This window comes from Carcharodon carcharias, chromosome 4, assembly GCF_017639515.1.
Source record: "Carcharodon carcharias isolate sCarCar2 chromosome 4, sCarCar2.pri, whole genome shotgun sequence".
Classification (NCBI taxonomy): Eukaryota; Metazoa; Chordata; class Chondrichthyes; order Lamniformes; family Lamnidae; genus Carcharodon; species Carcharodon carcharias.
Window position 1 is genome coordinate 176534537 of NC_054470.1, and position 8498 is coordinate 176543034.

The window sequence follows — 8498 nt, forward strand, 5'->3', positions numbered from 1 at the left end:
TACCAGTTTACAGTTCTTTCACAGAGGTTCACACAGAGAGAGCACACATTGAGAGTTCAGAAGTCAATACGCCTAATCTGCAGTCTACAAAATTTTCAATCCATCAACGTTAATGGGTAGAAAATCTCACAGGCTGTGGATCAAGTGTACTTAACTCTATTTTTCCTATGGCTAATTACTACTTATGCGCCCTTTATGTGTAAAGCTCATCGCCAGAACACTGCATTGTAAAATCTACCAATTTACACATAGAACTCATCTACAGCTATAGTTTATTTTATCAGCTCAACTATTTTAGTACAGACATCAGCCCTTCCTGTTAAGGAAGCATCTGAATCACACCATCATCATCCAAGGCCTCTCCACTGTCGTCCAGCTGAGTGGGACTGCTCTAACCCAGCTCCTTTCTTATCTATCTAATCATTGCCAGTGTATTACTTCTAATGGCTTTTTTTCCTGCACCCACACAGTTACGACTGGTTCTCCCCAAGGATCTACCCTTGGCCTCCTTTGATTCCTCAGCTGCATGCTATCCCCTCAGCACCATCCCTGAAGGCATAGCATTAGTTTTCACAAGGAAGCTCTACCTCACCACCGTCTCTGTCGACTCCTCCACAGTTGCTAAATTAACAAACTTCTTGTCCAACATCAATCTGGATGAGCAGAAATTGCCTCCAATTAAATATTAGGAAAAGTGAAGCCATCATTATTGGTCCTCACTCCAAACTCTGTTCCCTAGCTATTGACTCTATCCCTCTCTCTGGCAACTGTCCAAGGCTAAACCGAGTTCACAACGTTGGTGTCATATCTGACCCCAAGATGAAACTTCCGACTGTATATTCATGCCGTCACTAAGACTGCCCTCTGTAACATTGTCCGACTTTGGACCTATCTTAATTAATTTACTGCTGAAACCCTTTGTCCCCTCTGCTCTTGACTATTACAATGCACTCTTGGCTGATCTCTCACATTCTATTCTCCACAAACTTGAAATGATCCAAAATTCTGCTCCCCGAGCCTTAATCCACATCCAGTCCCATTCTCCTATCACCTGTGCTCACTGACCTACATTAAGTTCTGGTCAAGCAATGTCTTGATTTTAAAAATCTCATCCTTGTTTTAACCCCCCCCCCCCCACAGCCCCCCCGCAATACCCCTGCTACTCCCTATCTCTGTAACCTCCTCCAGGCCCACAATATCCAAAATATCTGTGCTCCTCTAATTCTGGCCTCTTGAGCATCCATGATTTTAATCACCCCACAATTAGTGGCTATGCCTTGAATTGACTAGGCCTAAAGCTTTGGAATTCCATCCCTAAAGCTTTTTGCCTCTCTACCTTGTTTTCCTCCTTTCAGACACTCCTTAAAACCTATATCTTTGGCTAATCTTTTGGTCATCTCACCTAATATCTCCTAATGTGGCTCGGTGTCATATTTTGTTTTATAATGCTCCTGTAAAGCAGCTTGGGACTTTCTTTTTCATTAAAGGTGCTATATACAGATAAGTTGTTGTTCTTATTGTTAAAAAGACCTACTGATTTTAGCCAAAGTTAGGAAGTTAGTCTAAGGAGCAGGCAATTTAAATTTATTTATTTTTTTGATAATAAAGGCTATGTAAATCATTTCAACTAACCTCCATATATTTAACAGAAGGGAAATGAATAGCTGGCTCTTTTTTTAAGTAGTAAGTTTATTATCAACAAGGTCGAGGAATGGCAGGGCAACTCCAATCCCTGGAGAGCACATTCTGATCAATGTGGGAATGCCAGGACATTTTCTGTGTACTGGTTAATAATTTGAGCAGGAAGTGTCATCAGCTGCAACAACGCAAGCTCTGGGTTTCAGAGATTGAGCAGTGGAGCTGTGAGGATAGCAATTTTATAGATGCAGTCACCCACAGATTAAGAGCATGCAGAGAGGAAATGGCTGACCACCAGGCAGTCAGGAGAAAGTTGGCAGGTAGTGTAGGAGTCTCCTGAATGCATTACAGTCTCCAACCAGTATTCAGTTCTAAATACTGATGACAATAATGGTTCATCTGGGGAATGCAGCCAGAGCCAAGTCCATGGTACCACAGCTGGCTCAGCTGTACAGGGGTGGTGGGGGGGTGTGGGGGGGTGCAGTCATGAAGAGGACAGGAAGTACAATAGTGATAGAGGTTTGATAGTTAGGAGAACAGACAAGCATCCCTGTGGCCGCAGATGTGAATCGAGCATGTATTTTGCCTCCCTGATGCTAGGACAGGGATGTCACTGAATGGCTGCAGAGCACCCTGTTGGCAGGATGAACACCCAATAGTTGTGGTCCAGATCTGTACCAGCAACATGAGTGGAAAGAAGGAAAAAAGGTCCTATAGTCATAATTTAGGGAGCTAAGTAGGAAATAGCAAGCAGAATCTCAAAATTAGTTATCTCGGGATTATTTGCAGTACCACACACAAGTGAGTATAGAAATAAGAGGATAAAGCAAATAAATGCATGGCTGGATAGATGGTGCAGGGAGAAGAGCTTTCGACCCTTGGGACTTTGGGATCAGTTCTGGGGAAGATGGGACCTGTACAGGCTGGACAGGTTGCACCTTAACAGGGCCGGGACTGATTTCCTTGCAGGGCACTTTGCAAGTGCTTATTGGGATGCTTTTAAACTAACTTGCCAGGGGTATGGGAATAAGGAGGTAATACTGGAGAGAGATGCCAAGATACAAAGACTAGTATTATCTGTTGGCAGGATGATAATACTAGACTAGGAAATATTAAGGTATTAGGTGTGTTCACTGTAGGAGGGAAGGTAATGAAGTCTAATTTAGGATTAAGTGCATGTATGTGAAAGCTCAGAGTGTGGAAAATAACTTTGGTGAATTGCAGATGGAGATAGCCAAGTGGAAATGTGATGTTGTGGGGTTAACAGAGATCTGGTTCAAAGAAGGCTAGGACTGGGTATTAACTATAACTGAATAAAAGGTTCTCAGGAAACATAAGAAAGGAAGAAAAAGGAGTGGTAGTGGTATTAAATAAGGAGAGCTTTGAAGTACTGGAGAAAGACAATGTCCCAGAGAATTCAAGGCCAGAGTGAAAGAGCAACAAGGGTGCAATTATATTGCTCAGTAGGCCAACTAGCGCGAAAGATGTAGGTATACAAAATTTGCAAGGAAATTACAGAGAAGAGCAAGAATTGCAGAATAGTAATAATGGGGGACTTTAATTATCCAAATATAGACTGGGATAGAAGTATTGTAAAGGGGACAGAGGGGCAAAAGTTACTACAATGTATTCAGGAAACTTTTCTACAGCAGTATGTTTCCAGTCCAATGAGAAAGGAGGCATTGCTGGAGATGAGGTGGGCTAAGTGGATCAAGTGTCAGTAGGGGAACATTTAGAAAGAGTGATCATTAGTTAAAAGATTTCTGTTGGCTATGAAAAAGAACAAGGAATAATCTAGAGTAAAAATAATTAACTGAGGGAAAGCCAACTTCAATGGGGGAAGAATGGATCTGGCCCAGGTAAATTGAAATCAAAGATTAGCAGGCAAAACTGTAACTGAACAATAGGCTGCCTTTAAAGAAGAGATACTTTAAGTACAGTCAATGTACATTCCCACAAAGGGAAAAGGTAGGGCAAATAAATACAGAGCTCCCTAAATAATTAAAAATACAGAGATTAAGATAAAGCATAAAAAAGCATGTTTATGACAGATCTCAGTTGGGTGATAAAATTGAGAACCAGGCCAAATATAGAAGGCTCAGAAGGGAATTGAAAAAGCAAATAAGAGGAGCAAAGAAATTGTGAGAAGAGACTGGCAGCTAACATACAAGGGAACCCAAAAATCATCTATAAGCGCATAGATAGTAAAAGGGTGGTAAGAGGAGGAGTGGGGCTGATTAAGGACTAAAAAGGGGATTTACACGTGGAGGCAAGGGTCATAGCTGAGGTATTAAATGAATACTTTGCATCTGTCTTTACCAAGGAGGCAGATGCTGCCAGGTCAAGGTGAAAGGAAAGTAGCTCAGACACTTGAAGTTTTAAAATTGGTAAGGAGGAGGAAAGATTGAGTTCACTGTCTGCACTTAAAGTTGATAAGGTACCGGTGTTGGATGCATCCAAGGGTACTAAAGGAAACGGGAATGGAAATTGTGGAGGCCATAATTTTCCAATCTTCCTTAGGCTCAGGGGTGGTGCCAGAGCACTGGTGAATTGCCAATGTTACACCCTCATTCAAAAAAAGGTGTAATGATGTGCCTGCTGCCCTTGCCCTTCTAGGGTTGTGGGTTTGAAAGATGCTGTCGAAGAAGTCTTAGTGAGTTGTTGCAGTGCATCTTGTAGACGGTACACATTGCTGCCACTGTGCATCAGTGGTGGTGGAGGGTGTGGATGTGGAGGTGACAAATGGGGTGCCAATCAAGTGGGCTGCTTTGTCCTAGATGGTGTTGAGCTTCTTGAGTGTTGTTGGTGATGTAGACCTAGGTGTACAGGACACAATTTCATAATATGCCGATGATACAAAACTTGGAAGTATTGTGAACCATGAGGAGGATAGTGCAGAACTTCAAACGGGCAGGTTGGTGGAATGGGCAGCAAGTGGCAGATGAAATTTAATGCAGAAAAGTGTGAGTGAATCAGTTTGGTAGGAAAAAGACAGAAACCCAATATAAAATAAAGAATGCATTTCTAAAATGCATTTCAGGATCAGAGGGACTTGGGGGTATATGTGCATAAATTATTGAAGGTGGCAGGACAGGTTGAGAGAGTGGTTAATAAAACATACAGCATCCAGGGCTTTATCAATAGGGACACAGGGTATAAAAGTAAGAAAGTTTTGTAATCCTGTAGAAAACACTGGTTAGGCCTCAACTGGACTATCGCATCCAGTTCTAGGCACAACACTTTAGGAAGAATTAAAGGCATTGGTGAGAGTGCAGAAATGATTCATAAGAATGGTTCCAGAGGTGAAGAACTTCAGTTACGATGAAAGATTGGAGAAGTTGGGGCACTTCTCTTTAGAGAAGGGAAGGTTGAGACGAGATTTGATAGAGGTGCTCAAAATCATGAGTGGTGTGGACAGAGTAGGTAAGGAGAAACTGTTTCCTTTAGTGGAAGGATTGAGAACCAGAGGGCAGAGATTTAAGGTAATTGGCAAAAGAAGCAATGGCAACATGAGGAACCCCTCATGCAGTGAATAGTTAGGATCTGGAATGCACTGCGTGAGAGTGTGGTGGAGGCAGGGGCAACTGAAGCTTTGCAAAGGGAATCATATCATTATCTGAAAAGGAAAACAAATTCAAGCTACAGGGAAATGCAGGGAGGGGGCACTAGATGAATTACCCCTTCAGCGGGCCAGCACAGACATAATGGGTTGAATGGCCTCCTACTGTGCTGCAGCCATTCTGTGGTTCTATGATGAGATTCTGGATGCAAGCCATGACAATTATAAGGGGCAGTTGCTTGATGCAGATTTATTTTATGTATAGTGGTTAAAACCCTGGTAACACCAACATGTCAGCTATAAAGGATGGGAACTAGTAGGATTCAAACTGTACTTAAAGTATTAACATTTTCCTTGCTACCTCCCTAATTTCCCTAGCACAACAAATGATAGAAGTAGTTTAAATGGACTCAAGTATCTACTGAATGCAGTCTGCTAATTATTATTGGTGTACTGTGGACCTGTCACATAGTTCGGTACAAACTAAGTAGAACCCAAATGTTGACTTCAATGATCAGATTCACTGAGGTTAACACTATCTGCTCAATTTTCTGTTCTGAAAGATTCTTTTTATTCAACCATCTTTATCAGCTGCGCACAGCCTCAGCTCCCTGCTATAGATTCATGGACATCAGTGAAAGGATGAGAAAGACATCTGAATGAGAATATGCACCTATAAGTAAATTAAACATGGCATTGCCGAAAATAAACTTGAATATTATTGCTAACGTAGTAGTCATGTTATAAGCTAAATATAATTACAAGGAGGTAACTAAATCCTATAACTCAGGGATGAATAGTGCATGTCCTTAGTTAAGGTATGGCAGGCAATTTTGTAGAAGTATTTCAAAATGCAAAAGATCGCACATGAGGTACCAGAGAATGAAGAATGCCAATGAAATTGGATCTGACAAGAAAATTGGTCAAGGGAGAAGGGGCAGCAGAGAGAAAATCGGCAGGATAAAAGGAAGAGTAGAAAACAAACTAACCCAAGAACAGACAATGGTAATGCAAGCAAACCTCTCCACGTGGGTGACCACTAAGCATTTAATTTTTGCGGCTTTCTTTTGAAAAAACCTTGTAAATGCTCCAGAAAGTGAATTTAATTAAGCAAGCACTTTATTATCCACTTAAAGCCATATTAAGTTGATTAGGGCCATAATCAAATGACTGCAGCAGTTATTAAAGGAAATGGATGGCAGTAGGCCTCAACATTTAAATAATCTGACAGGTTCATGAAAACTTCTGGGTACGAGATAATAGGTCAACATAGTTAAGTGCAACGGATCTTGACATTGTGCAAATGTGTAAAATGGATGATTGCGAGTCAGCAGCCCATTTTTATTTCCATTGAAGTCCCAGCATTCGCTTTTAAAAGGGAGGAAGTTGGCTGTGATACCAGTGTTTGATCCCAGATCCTTTGATTCACCTTGGGATTACTTGTCTCTGTGCAGGCCATTCAACAATCGCCCATTTTTGTAAGCATCCTTAATTAGCACTGAATGAACTCTGCATTGTCGGAGATGCGGTTATTCAGTTCAGACATCAATCCGAGTCCCTGTCTCCCCTCACAGGTGAACATCAAAGATGTCATGGCACTATTTCAAAAGAGAGTCGAGGAGTCCTCTCCTGTATCCTGCAAATATTTATCCCTCAGTCGACTGCTAAGATTATTTGGTCATAATCACATTGCTGTTTGTGGGAGCTTGCTTTGCACAAACTAGTTTTTTTTAATCATTTATGGGCTGTGACGTTACTCGGTAGGTCAGCATTTATTGCCCATCCCTAATTGCCCTTAAGAAAGTGGTAGTGAGCTGCCTTCTTAAACCACATGTGTAGGTATACCCTATAGTGCTGTTAGGGAAGGAGCTCCAACATTTTGACCCAGCAACAGTGAAGGAACGGCGATATATTTCCAAGTAAGGATGGTGAGTGGTTACAAGTGGAGGGGAACTTCCAGTGGGTGGTGTTCCAGTGTATCTAATGCCGTTGTCCTTCTAAATGGTAGGGGTTGTGGGTTTGGAAGGTGTTGCCTGAGGGGCATAATGAGTTTCTGCAGTGCATCTTGTAGGTGGTAATCACTGCAGCTACTGTGCATCAGTGGTGGAGGGAGTGAATGTTTGTGGATGAGGTGCCAATCAAGTAGGCTGCTTTGTCCCGAATGGTGTCAAGCTTTATGAATGTTGTTGGAGCTGCACTCATCCAGGCAAATGGGGACTATTCCATCACATTCCTGACTTGTGTCTTGTAGGTGGCGGACAGGCTTTGGGGAATCAGGACATGAGTCACTCATCACAGGATTCCTAGTTTATGACCTGCTCTTGTAGCCACGGTGTTTATATGGCTAGTCCAGTTCAGTTTCTGGTCAATGGTAAACCCCCTGGTGTTAATAGCTGCCGTGTTTTCTACGTTATAGCAGTGACTACACTTCAAAAGTATGTAATTGGCTGTAAAACGCTTTGGGATATTCCTGAAGTCATGAGTGGCATTAAATAAATTCAAGTTTTTATTTCTTTTTCTTCATTCTCTTCACAATTTTGTTTTCTTTTCTTAGCATTTCCTCTCTTCCAATGCTCTTTTTGTGCATAGTGGTACAATACAATGGACTTTAAATAATGACATGTGTCACATATTGGATGACTAGGAGTTAATAATGTTTGGTATGTATAAGGGTTATGAGCGACTAGTACTTGCAATAAGATAGAATACAGGCAGCAAGGTTTTGATTGAGCTGAACTTAAAGAGGATGGGAAACTAGCCATGAGGGCATGAGCAGTTGGAGGTGACAAAAGCATGTAAAAGGATTTCAGCAGCAGATCCACTGAGGTAGCAGTGGAGGTAGGCAGGGTTACGGAGGTGGAAATAGAGAGACTTTGTAATAGAGGAGGGGCATGGTCAGAAATATAGGTTTGACAGATGCCAAATTGACTCTGTGGCCAGGGTACAATCAATGGTAAGGACATGGAACTTTTGCCAGGGCCGAAGACAATGCTTTCAATCTTCCCAATGTTCAGTTAGCAAAAATACAGCTCATCTAAGGCTGAATGTTAGACAAATGGTCTGAAAGCACAGTGACAATGGAGAAGGTCAGTTGAGGTAATGGAGACACTGAGCTTTTGCAAGCTGATCCCATTTGTGCTGATGATGTCTGTGTCAGTCATTGCTCAGTGGGTAGCACTTCCATCTCACTCTTGAACCTGAGTGCAAAAACTAAAGCCTACACTCGAGTGCTCCACTGTTGGGAGTGCCATCTTTTCAGATGAGACGTTAAACCAAGGTTCTGTCTACCCTGTTACTAAAA